Source organism: Poecilia reticulata, chromosome 13, assembly GCF_904066995.2.
Source record: "Poecilia reticulata chromosome 13, P_reticulata-male-v2, whole genome shotgun sequence".
Lineage (NCBI taxonomy): Eukaryota > Metazoa > Chordata > Actinopteri > Cyprinodontiformes > Poeciliidae > Poecilia > Poecilia reticulata.
The window spans coordinates 2,061,634-2,071,819 of NC_088842.1; the positions used below are offsets into that span (position 1 = coordinate 2,061,634).

General features: G+C 40.0%; 1 long non-coding RNA gene across 1 annotated transcript; it reads right to left on the bottom strand.

The window, feature by feature from the left end:
* Positions 1–4,107: 4,107 nt before the first annotated feature.
* LOC145554485 (uncharacterized) lies at positions 4,108–9,690 on the bottom strand. The gene is made up of 3 exons (XR_014090452.1): positions 9,462–9,690; positions 4,432–4,481; positions 4,108–4,328 (listed from the first exon to the last, which is right to left on the bottom strand). It is a non-coding gene; the product is annotated as an uncharacterized LOC145554485 (long non-coding RNA).
* Between the last annotated feature and the right edge of the window lie 496 nt (positions 9,691–10,186).

The following is a 10,186-nucleotide window of genomic DNA, read 5'->3' on the forward strand; positions in this document are numbered from 1 at the left end:
CTAGCCACTTGTTCCATGTCCTCCGGGGGAATCCCAAGGCGTTCCCAGGTCAGCCGAAAGACAGCGTGTCCTGGGAGGGGGCCTTGGCGGTCCGATCCTCGGGTGCAGAAGCTGGCTCTGGGGACGTGGAATTTCACCTCTCTGGTGGGGAAGAAGCCAGAACTAGTGTGCGAGGTTGAGAGGTTCCGGCTCGAAATAGTCAGTCCCACCTCGACGCATGGCTCTGGTTCTGGAACCAGTCTCCTTGAGAGGGCTGAACATACTTCCACTCTGGATTTGCCCATGGTGAGAGGCACTGGGCAGGAGTGGGCATACTTGTTGCCCCCCATCTCGGTGCCTGTACTTTGGGGTTTACCTTTGTGAGGGGGAAGGGTTCTGACTGTTTGTGCTTACGGGCCAAACAGCAGTTTGGATTACCCACCCTTCTTGGAGTCCTTAGAGTGGGTACTGAAGAGTGCCCCTCCTGGGGACTCCCTTGTTCTGCTGGGCGACTTCAACACTCACGTGGGCAATGACGGTGAGACCTGGAGGGGCATGGTTGGGACGAACGGCCCCCCCGATCTGAACTCGAGTGGTATTCTGTTTTTGGACTTCTGCGCTCATCATGGATTGTTAATAACGAACACCATGTTCAAGCATAAGGGTGTTCATATGTGCACTTGGCACCAGGACACCCTCGGCCGCAATTTGATGATCCACTTTGTCATTGTTTCGTCAGAACTGCGGCTACATGTCTTGGACACTCAGGTGAAGAGAGGTGCAGAGCTGACCACTACCTGGTGGTGAGTTGACTCCGGTGGTGGGGCAGGATGCCGGTCAGACCTGGCAGGCCCAAATGTGTTGTGAGGGTCTGCTGGGAACGTCTGGCAGAGTCTCCTGTAAAATGGAGCTAAAACTCCCGTCTCCGGCAGAACTGTGAACACATTCTGGGGGAAGTGGGAGACATTAAGTCTGAGTGGGGGACATTGAGTCTCCCTCACCAGGGAGGTGTCCGGGGGCATCCTAACCAGATGCCCGAGCCACCTCAACTTGTTAATCCCAAAGGGAAATTATATGCTGTAGCTCAAAGATTCTTCAAAGAGCCATTGAAGATGGCAATGGCTGTCGGCAGGAAAGATCTCCTGAAGCGGTCTGTACCACACTGAACTTGAAGAAACCTCTGACTGAGGATGCTCTGCCTTCCCAAGACAGTTTCGTCAAGAGGATGGTCAGGATAGTCCATAATTTTCTTGATTTTACGAAGAATCCTTCTTTGCATTAACATCTCCAGAATTTGCACAGTTGTCCCCAGAACAGAACCAGAAGAGATCCAGCCTTCTTTATCAGGTTGTTGAGCCTTTTTAGGTCCCGGGCTCTGATGCTGCTGCCCCATCAGATGATGGCAGAAGAGATGACGCTCTCAAGAACAGATCTCCAGCATCTTGTCGCAAACCTTGAAGGATCTTAGCTTCCTCCAGTCTGCTCTGTCCCTTCTTATAGACGCTTCACTGTTGTGTCTCCAATCCAGTCTGTTGTCCAGATGAATACCAAGGTGTTTATATTCTTCAACCACCTCCACTTCTTCTCCCATGATGGAAATTGAGTTTGATCTTATCTTGTTCCTCCTAAAATCAACAATCATCTCCTTTGTTTGTCTCAGGTTCTCTGGTACTACAGCTTCCTGGCCATAGTTTGAATTCATGACTGTTAGGTCAACTGGTCTCTAAATTCTCCTTAGATGTCAATAAAAAAAAAATTTTCTGAATTAAATATCAAAAATAAAACATCAGGGCTGCACAGTGGCACCACTGGAAGCACTGTTGCCTTGCAGCAAGAAAGTCTTGGGTTTGAATCCCGGCCTGTGTTCTTTATGCATGGGGTTTGCATGTTCTCCATGTACATGAGTGGGTTCTCTCTGGGTGCTACAGCTTCCTCCCATAGTACAAAAAGATTTTGTGCACATTAGATAATAGATGGATGATGTAAGACAATTTGTAACTTGTTTATAATAATTATTATTCTTAGTAATAATAATAGTAATAATTGTTTTTTTAATAATAATAGTAATAATAATATCCTCACAGAAAACAGACTATTCAGCCTGTTACAGTTTTATGTTTTTATGGCTTGATGTTTATTTTGCGATTATTAATAAGTGATTGCTGTGGTAGATTAGCTACCGCTGCTATTAGCTAATTAAACACCTGCTGCTACTAATGATCAGTCAGAGTTGGTGTTTAAGTCGCCTTTTTTATTTTCTAACTGAATTGAAACACGGAATTCCACACCACATCTACATAAGTGGGTTGTCAAAGTCAAGCTAGCATAACTGAACTACTTCCCTCTACCTCGATATTTTTTTCTTAATTAACTTTTTCTGATCTGTTTATCTAGTTGTTATGTAAGTCTAGTTGTTGGGGGCAGTGTCTGGACTAAAGTGAGCTCATAGTTTCTTGTCACTCAATTTCTTGCCAGTTCCTGGATTGTATCTTTTCCATTAGCACCTGAATCATTATCTAGTTGTTATGTAACAACTAGATAAACAGGTCAGGAAAAATGATGTACATGTAGCAATGCTTTGCTACATGCAGCACAATGTGAAAACAAACCACCCTAATAAAAAATATAATAATAAAATCCAGTTTTACATTCCCATTTCCTCCGTTGTTACAAACCTTGGAGTTCGAATGGACTCTCATCTCACATTTGAAAATCACATTAAGCACCTGTTTAAAACGTGTTTTTTCATCTTCGCAATATTTCCAAAATTTGTTCATCTCTCTCCAGTTCTGATGCTGAGACCCTCATCCACGCCTTTGTCTCTTCCAGGCTCGATTACTGTAACTCGCTGTTTATTGGAGTCCACAGAAAACACCTTCAGAGGTTTCAATATATTCAAAACGGTGCTGCCAGGATCCTAGTGAGAGCTCGTAAATTCAACCACATTACACCTATTCTTTATGAGCTTCACTGGCTTCCTGTAACTTATAGGATTCAGTATAAAATTGCACTTATCACCCATCACTGTCTATATGGAACCTCAACGGATTATTTGAAGGACCTCCTTATTTCACATTCAACTTCTAGATCCTTACGATCCCAAGCCTGTAATCTTCTCCACCTTCCTCGATCAAGACTAAGGACTATGGGTAATCAGGCATTCGCTGTGGCTGCTCCTCAGCTATGGAATTCTCTCCCGGACTATTTGAGAGCCCGGCAATTATTGTCTAATTTTAAAACTGGCTTGAAAACTTTTCTTTTTAGACAAGCCTACTCCACTTTTAAATGACTGTCTTTTTTCGATTGTTGATTTTATTTTTAGCTGCACTGTGTAGCACTTTGAGATTTTTGTTAATGAAAAGTGCGTTATAAATGAAACTGATTATTATTATTATTATTATTATTATTATTATTATTATTATTGATCTGAACCAAACAAGCAGACCAAAACATTTTTCTCTTGTGAATACACCCTTAAATAAGACAGAAGCCATAACTTTTGGACGAGAGTCTTAAAAAACCTGATTAGTTAAGCCACTTCAAGTTTCAATATGTAGCTTTTATTAAAAAAAAATTTATTTGCATATTTGTTAAAACTGTGTCCTGACACTGTAATATGAGACAGATAATCTGATAGGATCGATCTCCTCCACCTCCTTCACGTGGCTCAGTTATTGTCTGAATAAATACACAACAACCAAAAACAACCAATCAGAGCCAGGAGGTGGGTCTTAGCTCTGCTGATCAGCCTTGTGTACACACTGCTCAAGGTCCTAATGGCGGAGAAACGGTCATCCGTGGCTTTCCTAACTAGCTTACAGTCTCTACTATCAGGAAGTAGCCGTAGCGTAGCAGAGACAAAGTGGAAGGGGGGAATGAGCAACGTGTGCACAAGCACATTGGCAGCGATAAAACCCTTCTACTTAATTTTCCAAAAGCTAACCTACTGCAACTTTAATCTCAATAGTATTAAATGGGCCTCCAGTAATAAAGTGAAGTTTCTTTTACTTCCACACATCACAGCCCAATGTGAGACAGATTCTGTCCCAAAGTGATGCAAGTATTCAGTTTGTTGGGCTCTTACAAAATATTTTTTTTACATGATATTTGAATATCATTGTAGCATTTTCAATATGTAAAACACAAATCAGTTTTACAAAGTTTTTATTTTGTATTTTTAGTTCTGGTGTTTATCCACCCTGCCTTCATGTTCTCCAGCAGTCTGGTCTACAGTTGAACTTCCCACTCTGGAGACAAGGCTGCAAAGATTACATCAGTCCCTGGAGCAGAGCCAGAAAAATGGCCCCTTTTCTCATTTCCATTATCAAATTTGACCTTCCTCATCCTCCCTGGCCCGACAAAAACAGCGTTTAAGGCACACTTATTAAACACAATCTAGTGAAGTTATTAAAACAAGCCAGCTTACTGAGAGATCTGCCACAATTCAATTACCTGTGTAGCTGGAGGGAGAAGCAGCTCAGTGCAGGTGATGATTCTTCTACCTTTATAGAGCGAGAAAAACGGCGTAGTTAGCTTGGCTTCAATTAACACAATGGTGCTGTGTTAGTAATGAGCTGGCCAGTGATTGGCTGGGAGGAGGGTTGGAGGTTAGCAGCTCGCTGCTGTCAGCGTTGGGGGCAGTGTCTGGACTAAAGTGAGCTCATAGTTTCTTGTCACTCAATTTCTTGCCAGTTCCTGGATTGTATCTTTTCCATTAGCACCTGAATCATAGATATGACTCTGTCATTACAGTGAAATGGCCGGGCTGGAGACAAGTTTTGCATTTTCTCTTTGAAAGTTCTTTGTTATGAATTACTGTCATTCAATTATGTGACACAGCATTTACTGCTTGATCACTTCAGTCTATTCTTTATTTGGGTTTTGGTTGCTTATCTTGTCTTTGTATGCCTGTTAGGCTTTAATTATCAAGACCAGAAATTGCCTTTTGTATCCATTCCTGCTGATATATTTTGAGATGTTTACAGGACATCCTTTTGAATTTTCAGACAGACCACCTGGAAGCTAAAACATGGAGCAGCATAGACTAGAGAAGAATAGAACTTTATTTTTCCTCTTACTCTGGGAATTCAGAATTGCCCGGTGGGAATAACTCATATAGGCAAGGTTCTATAAACCTTTGTGTTTACAAATGGGGTCCAACTGACCCTACACATGTAAAATTTGTATCATTTGCCACAGTCTTACATGTTTGCCTCTGTCCTCGCACGCACAAAGGTTAAATGTACATTAAAAGAAAAATTGCTTAAGCAAGAGCATAATTTTTGTGAAAATGTTAACATTGTTTTGATTATTTTCATTGGTACAACTTGTGAGTAAATGTTAGTTTGTAGAGCAACATCTAACAAGCTAACCACCAATTAGTCTGCAGTCTGTAAAGCAGGGGTCACCAACTCCAGTCCTCGAGGGCTACCGTCCTGCAACTTTTAGATGTGTCTCTGCTCAAACACACCTGGATCAAATAAACTGCTCATTTCCAGCCTATTGCAGAGAGGAATGAATGCTGGTGAGGAAATTCAGACATTTTGGAGCAGAGGTGAATCTAAAAGTTGCAGGATGGTAGCCCTCGAGGACTGGAGTTGGTGACCCCTGCTGTAAAGCTTCAGTCTTCTTTTAAAGCGACCCTCACAGCCTTTGGTAACAGACATGTTTTCTGTGTAAAACTTTTGTTTGCGGGGCGAAAAAACATTTTTGTAACAAATACAATTTCTCCATACTGTGAACACAGGTTTTCTTAAACGTATATATGTTACCTAAACCTAATTAGATTCCAAAGGACCCGGTCTTGTTTCCTCCCAGATATCTGTCTAAGATGTCTTGAATCTGACACACCATAACAATTCCAAATATTTCTAAGAGACTGAACGTCTGTTGATAAATCTTAGTCATACCAGAGAATACCTGAAGCAATGTGAGAAACTGAGGCATTCGAAACACCCTGTTATCTGTTTCCCATGTTTTCCCCATGATTCCCATAGACTAGGCCCTACGCCCTGCACCTTAGGGGGTAAAACCCCCCACCCCAAAAAAAACAACAACAAAAAAAACGACGTTCACATTGTGCAAAACTCTGAAACAGGAGAAGCGGGACATAAAACGGAGCGACGAACTAGATGTGGATTATGGCATAAAACAGAGAATCTGACACTGAACAGTGAAAAATCAACACATGATGTGAAACACATGATGATTAAGCAGCGCAGCAGGTGATGAGTAAAGATTAAAGATGGTGAGCGTCAATAAATGATCGAATAAATCTAGCAATAGGAAAGAAACTAAAGTGGACATAGCAATAAACCAAGAGAGGATAATACTAAATGGAAATGAATGAAGAACAAAATCCAAGAATAAACTAAGAAACTAAACTAAATACAAAGGAATAAACTTGTATGGCAAGACCTTTCGAGCAATACTTAATACAGAGACTGTATGGCAAGAATAAATGGACACCGTTTCCAGATAAAAGGTAAAATAATATTGTTGGGAAATTATTTTTGATGATAAATACAGAAACAAGCATAAAAATCAAAACATCTACAATAGTGATAGTAATATGAATAATAAAATAATGGTCAGTGCAAAGTAGCCTACAAATTCTTTGGTGGGGGGCGGTGAGGGACCTGGATATGGGCTAGGGGGGCATTGGCCCAAAAAAGGTTGAGAAACACTGGATTAGACAAAGGCCAAATTAAATAATGGTCTAAACCAGTGTTTCTCAACCTTTTTTGGGCCAGCGCCCCCCCAGCCTTTATCCAGGTCCCTCACCGCCCCCCCCACCAAAGAATTTGCAGGCTACTTTACACTAACTATAATTTTATCATTAATATTACTATCACTATTGTAGATGTTTGATTTTTATGCTTGTTTCTGTATTTATCATCAAAAATTATTTCCCAGAGAACAAAAAACCATGTGAATAGAAATTATTTTCACAGGCGTCTATGAAAAATGCAATGAACATTCAAGTTAAAATTGTTAGGTCTAACAGCAGCCAATCAGAGTGGAAACAATATTCTTATTTTGTGCCATTTTCTAATTGTTAAATATTCCACAAAATGACCAGATAAAAGATGTTCAACATGCCAGTTTAAACTTTGATCACTAAGGGACAAGAGCGTAAGAAAATGGATGGATGGATGGATGGATGGATGGACTGAGCTCTGCAACATTAAAACATGGATAGAACTGTAACTACATTAATCATAGCTCTTCTTCTCTTCAGTGTTTCTGTCGGTTTCTGGTAGTGCAGCTCTGTGCTGCCTTCAGGAGAATGGGACATCAGAGTATCATCCATAAAACGTCACCCACATGGCATTTATTGTGCAAACCAGAGCTTTCAGTGGAAAAACAAAAGTTCCAGGTCCCTTTAATGCCATACAAATATGAGACAGAAACATGGATTATATCTTTATATAGACCTGTCTATTGATTATAGATTAATAGTTTTACTGGACAGAAATTACAAAGAACAAATCTGGTTCTTAATCAAATTTTAATGAGTCAAATTGAAAGTGTCATGGAGTCATCAGCTTCATGACATTAACACTGCCATGAAAAATAATATTGAATAAATAAATATATCAAATCTAATTAAAAACATAAATAAGTGATCAGTTCTTTACTGTTATGGTCTGTAAGATATATTTATTCTCAGTACTAGATATGGTCTCAACAAACCCATGGCACTAAAACAATATTATTTTGTCTTTTATCTGGAAATAGTGTCTGTTTATTCTTGCCATACAGTCTCTGTATTAATTGTTGCTCGAAATGTCTTGCCATACCAGTTTATTCCTCTGTATTTACTTTAGTTTCTTAGTTTATTCTTGCATTTTGTTCTTCATCCATTTCCATTTAGTTTCCTTTGATTAGTATCTCTTGGTTTATTGCTATGTCCACTTTAGTTTCTTTCCTGTTGCTAGATTTATTTTATCATTTATTGACCATCAGTAATCTTCACTCATCACCTGCTGCGCCGCCTAATCGTCATGTGTTTCACATTATGTGTTGATTTTTTTCACTGTTCAGCGTCGGATTCTCTGTTTTTATGCCATAATTCACATCTATTTCGTCGCTCCATTTTATGTCCTGCTTCTCCTGTTTCAGAGTTTTGCGCAATGTGAACGTCTTTTTTTTTTTTTAAGCCCCTAAGGTGCAGGGCGGTCGGGAAACGTATCGATGGGGAAAAGGCAGACTGACATAAACCTTTTAAAACAATGGAAACAATTTCGATATTTTGATTATTGAAATGTTAAAGTGCTGTGTTGTTCTATCACCCCCGTTTCATACCGGACCACTTACAGTACAGGTGTTTACGCTATACAATGAACACTCACAATCATGGTATCACCCATGGAGGGATTTCTTCATTTCTTTATTTAAATGGGTTCATTTTTCAGAGGGATACACAGTGAGGGTGTCGTGATTTTAGCTACCAGTAGCAGGAGAACGGAGCTGCGCCAAGAAGCTAACAGAAGCTACAAACACTGAATAGAAGAAGAGCTGCCATCGATACAGTTGCAGCCAAGCATGATTTAATGTTACACAATACAGTTTTACCAAGTTGCTCAAAGTCTAAACTGGCATTATTGTGCATTTAAGGTGTAAATTTTACCTTCAACTAAACGCCCCCCAAAGGCATCCCAGCGCCCCTCTTTTGTAAAAATGTCCGCCAGCGCCCCCTGCCGTCCTCTGAACACCCCCTGGGGGGCGGTACCGCCCACGTTGAGAACCGCTAGTCTAATCCATCAGATTAAGCAGGTTAAGTGTTGAATGAGCATCAGTCATATTGGAAAGTGTTTTATAAGACCTTTGAAATAATGGGTATCAATTGTGAAAAGAAGAACTCTCTCAACTGGAGTTGTATCAGAATGTATGGTAGTGTTATTATAAGTCAAAACTAAAATACATATCAGTGTGAAGAGTTCTTCTGAAACTTGCTGAAATGTAAGCCAAAGTAATTTGCATGAAAAATGTTCCCTTCCAGCAAGACAATTTTTCCGTGTTAATCAGTAAAAGAAATGTCGGTTATGTAGCATTACAAAATTACCAATATGTAACTTTTTACAAATGGGTTTCAAAAGGCTGCACTTCTGTACAATAAGCTAAAGAGTGAGACAAAAGTATTGCTGAGGATGTGTGTGTGTCTACAAGATATTACCAGAGGGCACACACAATATGTTAGTTGTGCAGACCCACACTAACACAATCACATCCCCAACTCAAGTCAAACTCATGGTGTACCAAACCAGCACAACGCACCAGACCCTCACTAATACCAGCCACAGAAACCACAACGTTGCACCTGACCGTCACTGCCTGGCCCACATCAATATCCCACTAAACCGCAAAAAACAGTACTTCTGACCCACACAAGGCCCAACGGGCACATACTGTACCTATATGCTATACATCTTATCTGTTACAGATGACATGAAATAATAAAAAAGGAAAACTAAACAGACCTGTTTGAATTGGACTCTCCTGCCAGCTCCCAGACTCCAGCCCTGTGTTTGTCACATCCAGAGCAGAAGATGAAGTGACATTTGATTCATTTTCTACTCTTTTTGGAAAGAATTTTGACAAGGTAAAGCTGTTTTAAAGTCAGTTTACTCGTGATTAGTTAGCTTCACTGCACAGTTACATTTAGTTTTTGGGAAAGCATCAGCAGGCAAATAAATAAAAGCAAACTAATCAGTTACCATTTTTGTTTTGGATGTACATGCACCCACAGGCACATAGATGATGTTCTTACATAAAAGGCAATCTTATTTTTTTTTTAATAGTAAAGGGGAGAAAAACAAAGTTTTTCTTTAAAAGAACTAAAAACAATTATAGAAAAGTGCTGCCTATGTTTGTTAATTTTTTCTTTTCAAAGTAAGTGAGTGCGTTTTACTTTCAGGTCTGCTCAACAGTCCAGACATTACAATGGAACCAGAGGAAGTAGTTCCAGTGGTGGGAACAGAACTGGTGCTGAGCTAGTAGTAGAACAAGTTTAGCACTAAAACCAGCATATTAAAATATATATATATATATATATATATATATATATATATATATATATATATATATATATATTTTCCCCCATCCAGAGAAACACACAAGGAGTCCCATCCCCTGAGGTGACATCTTTTGCAAACATACTGCTGATTAAAAACAGGCCTGCAAGCATGGCTGCTGCTGCCAGGAG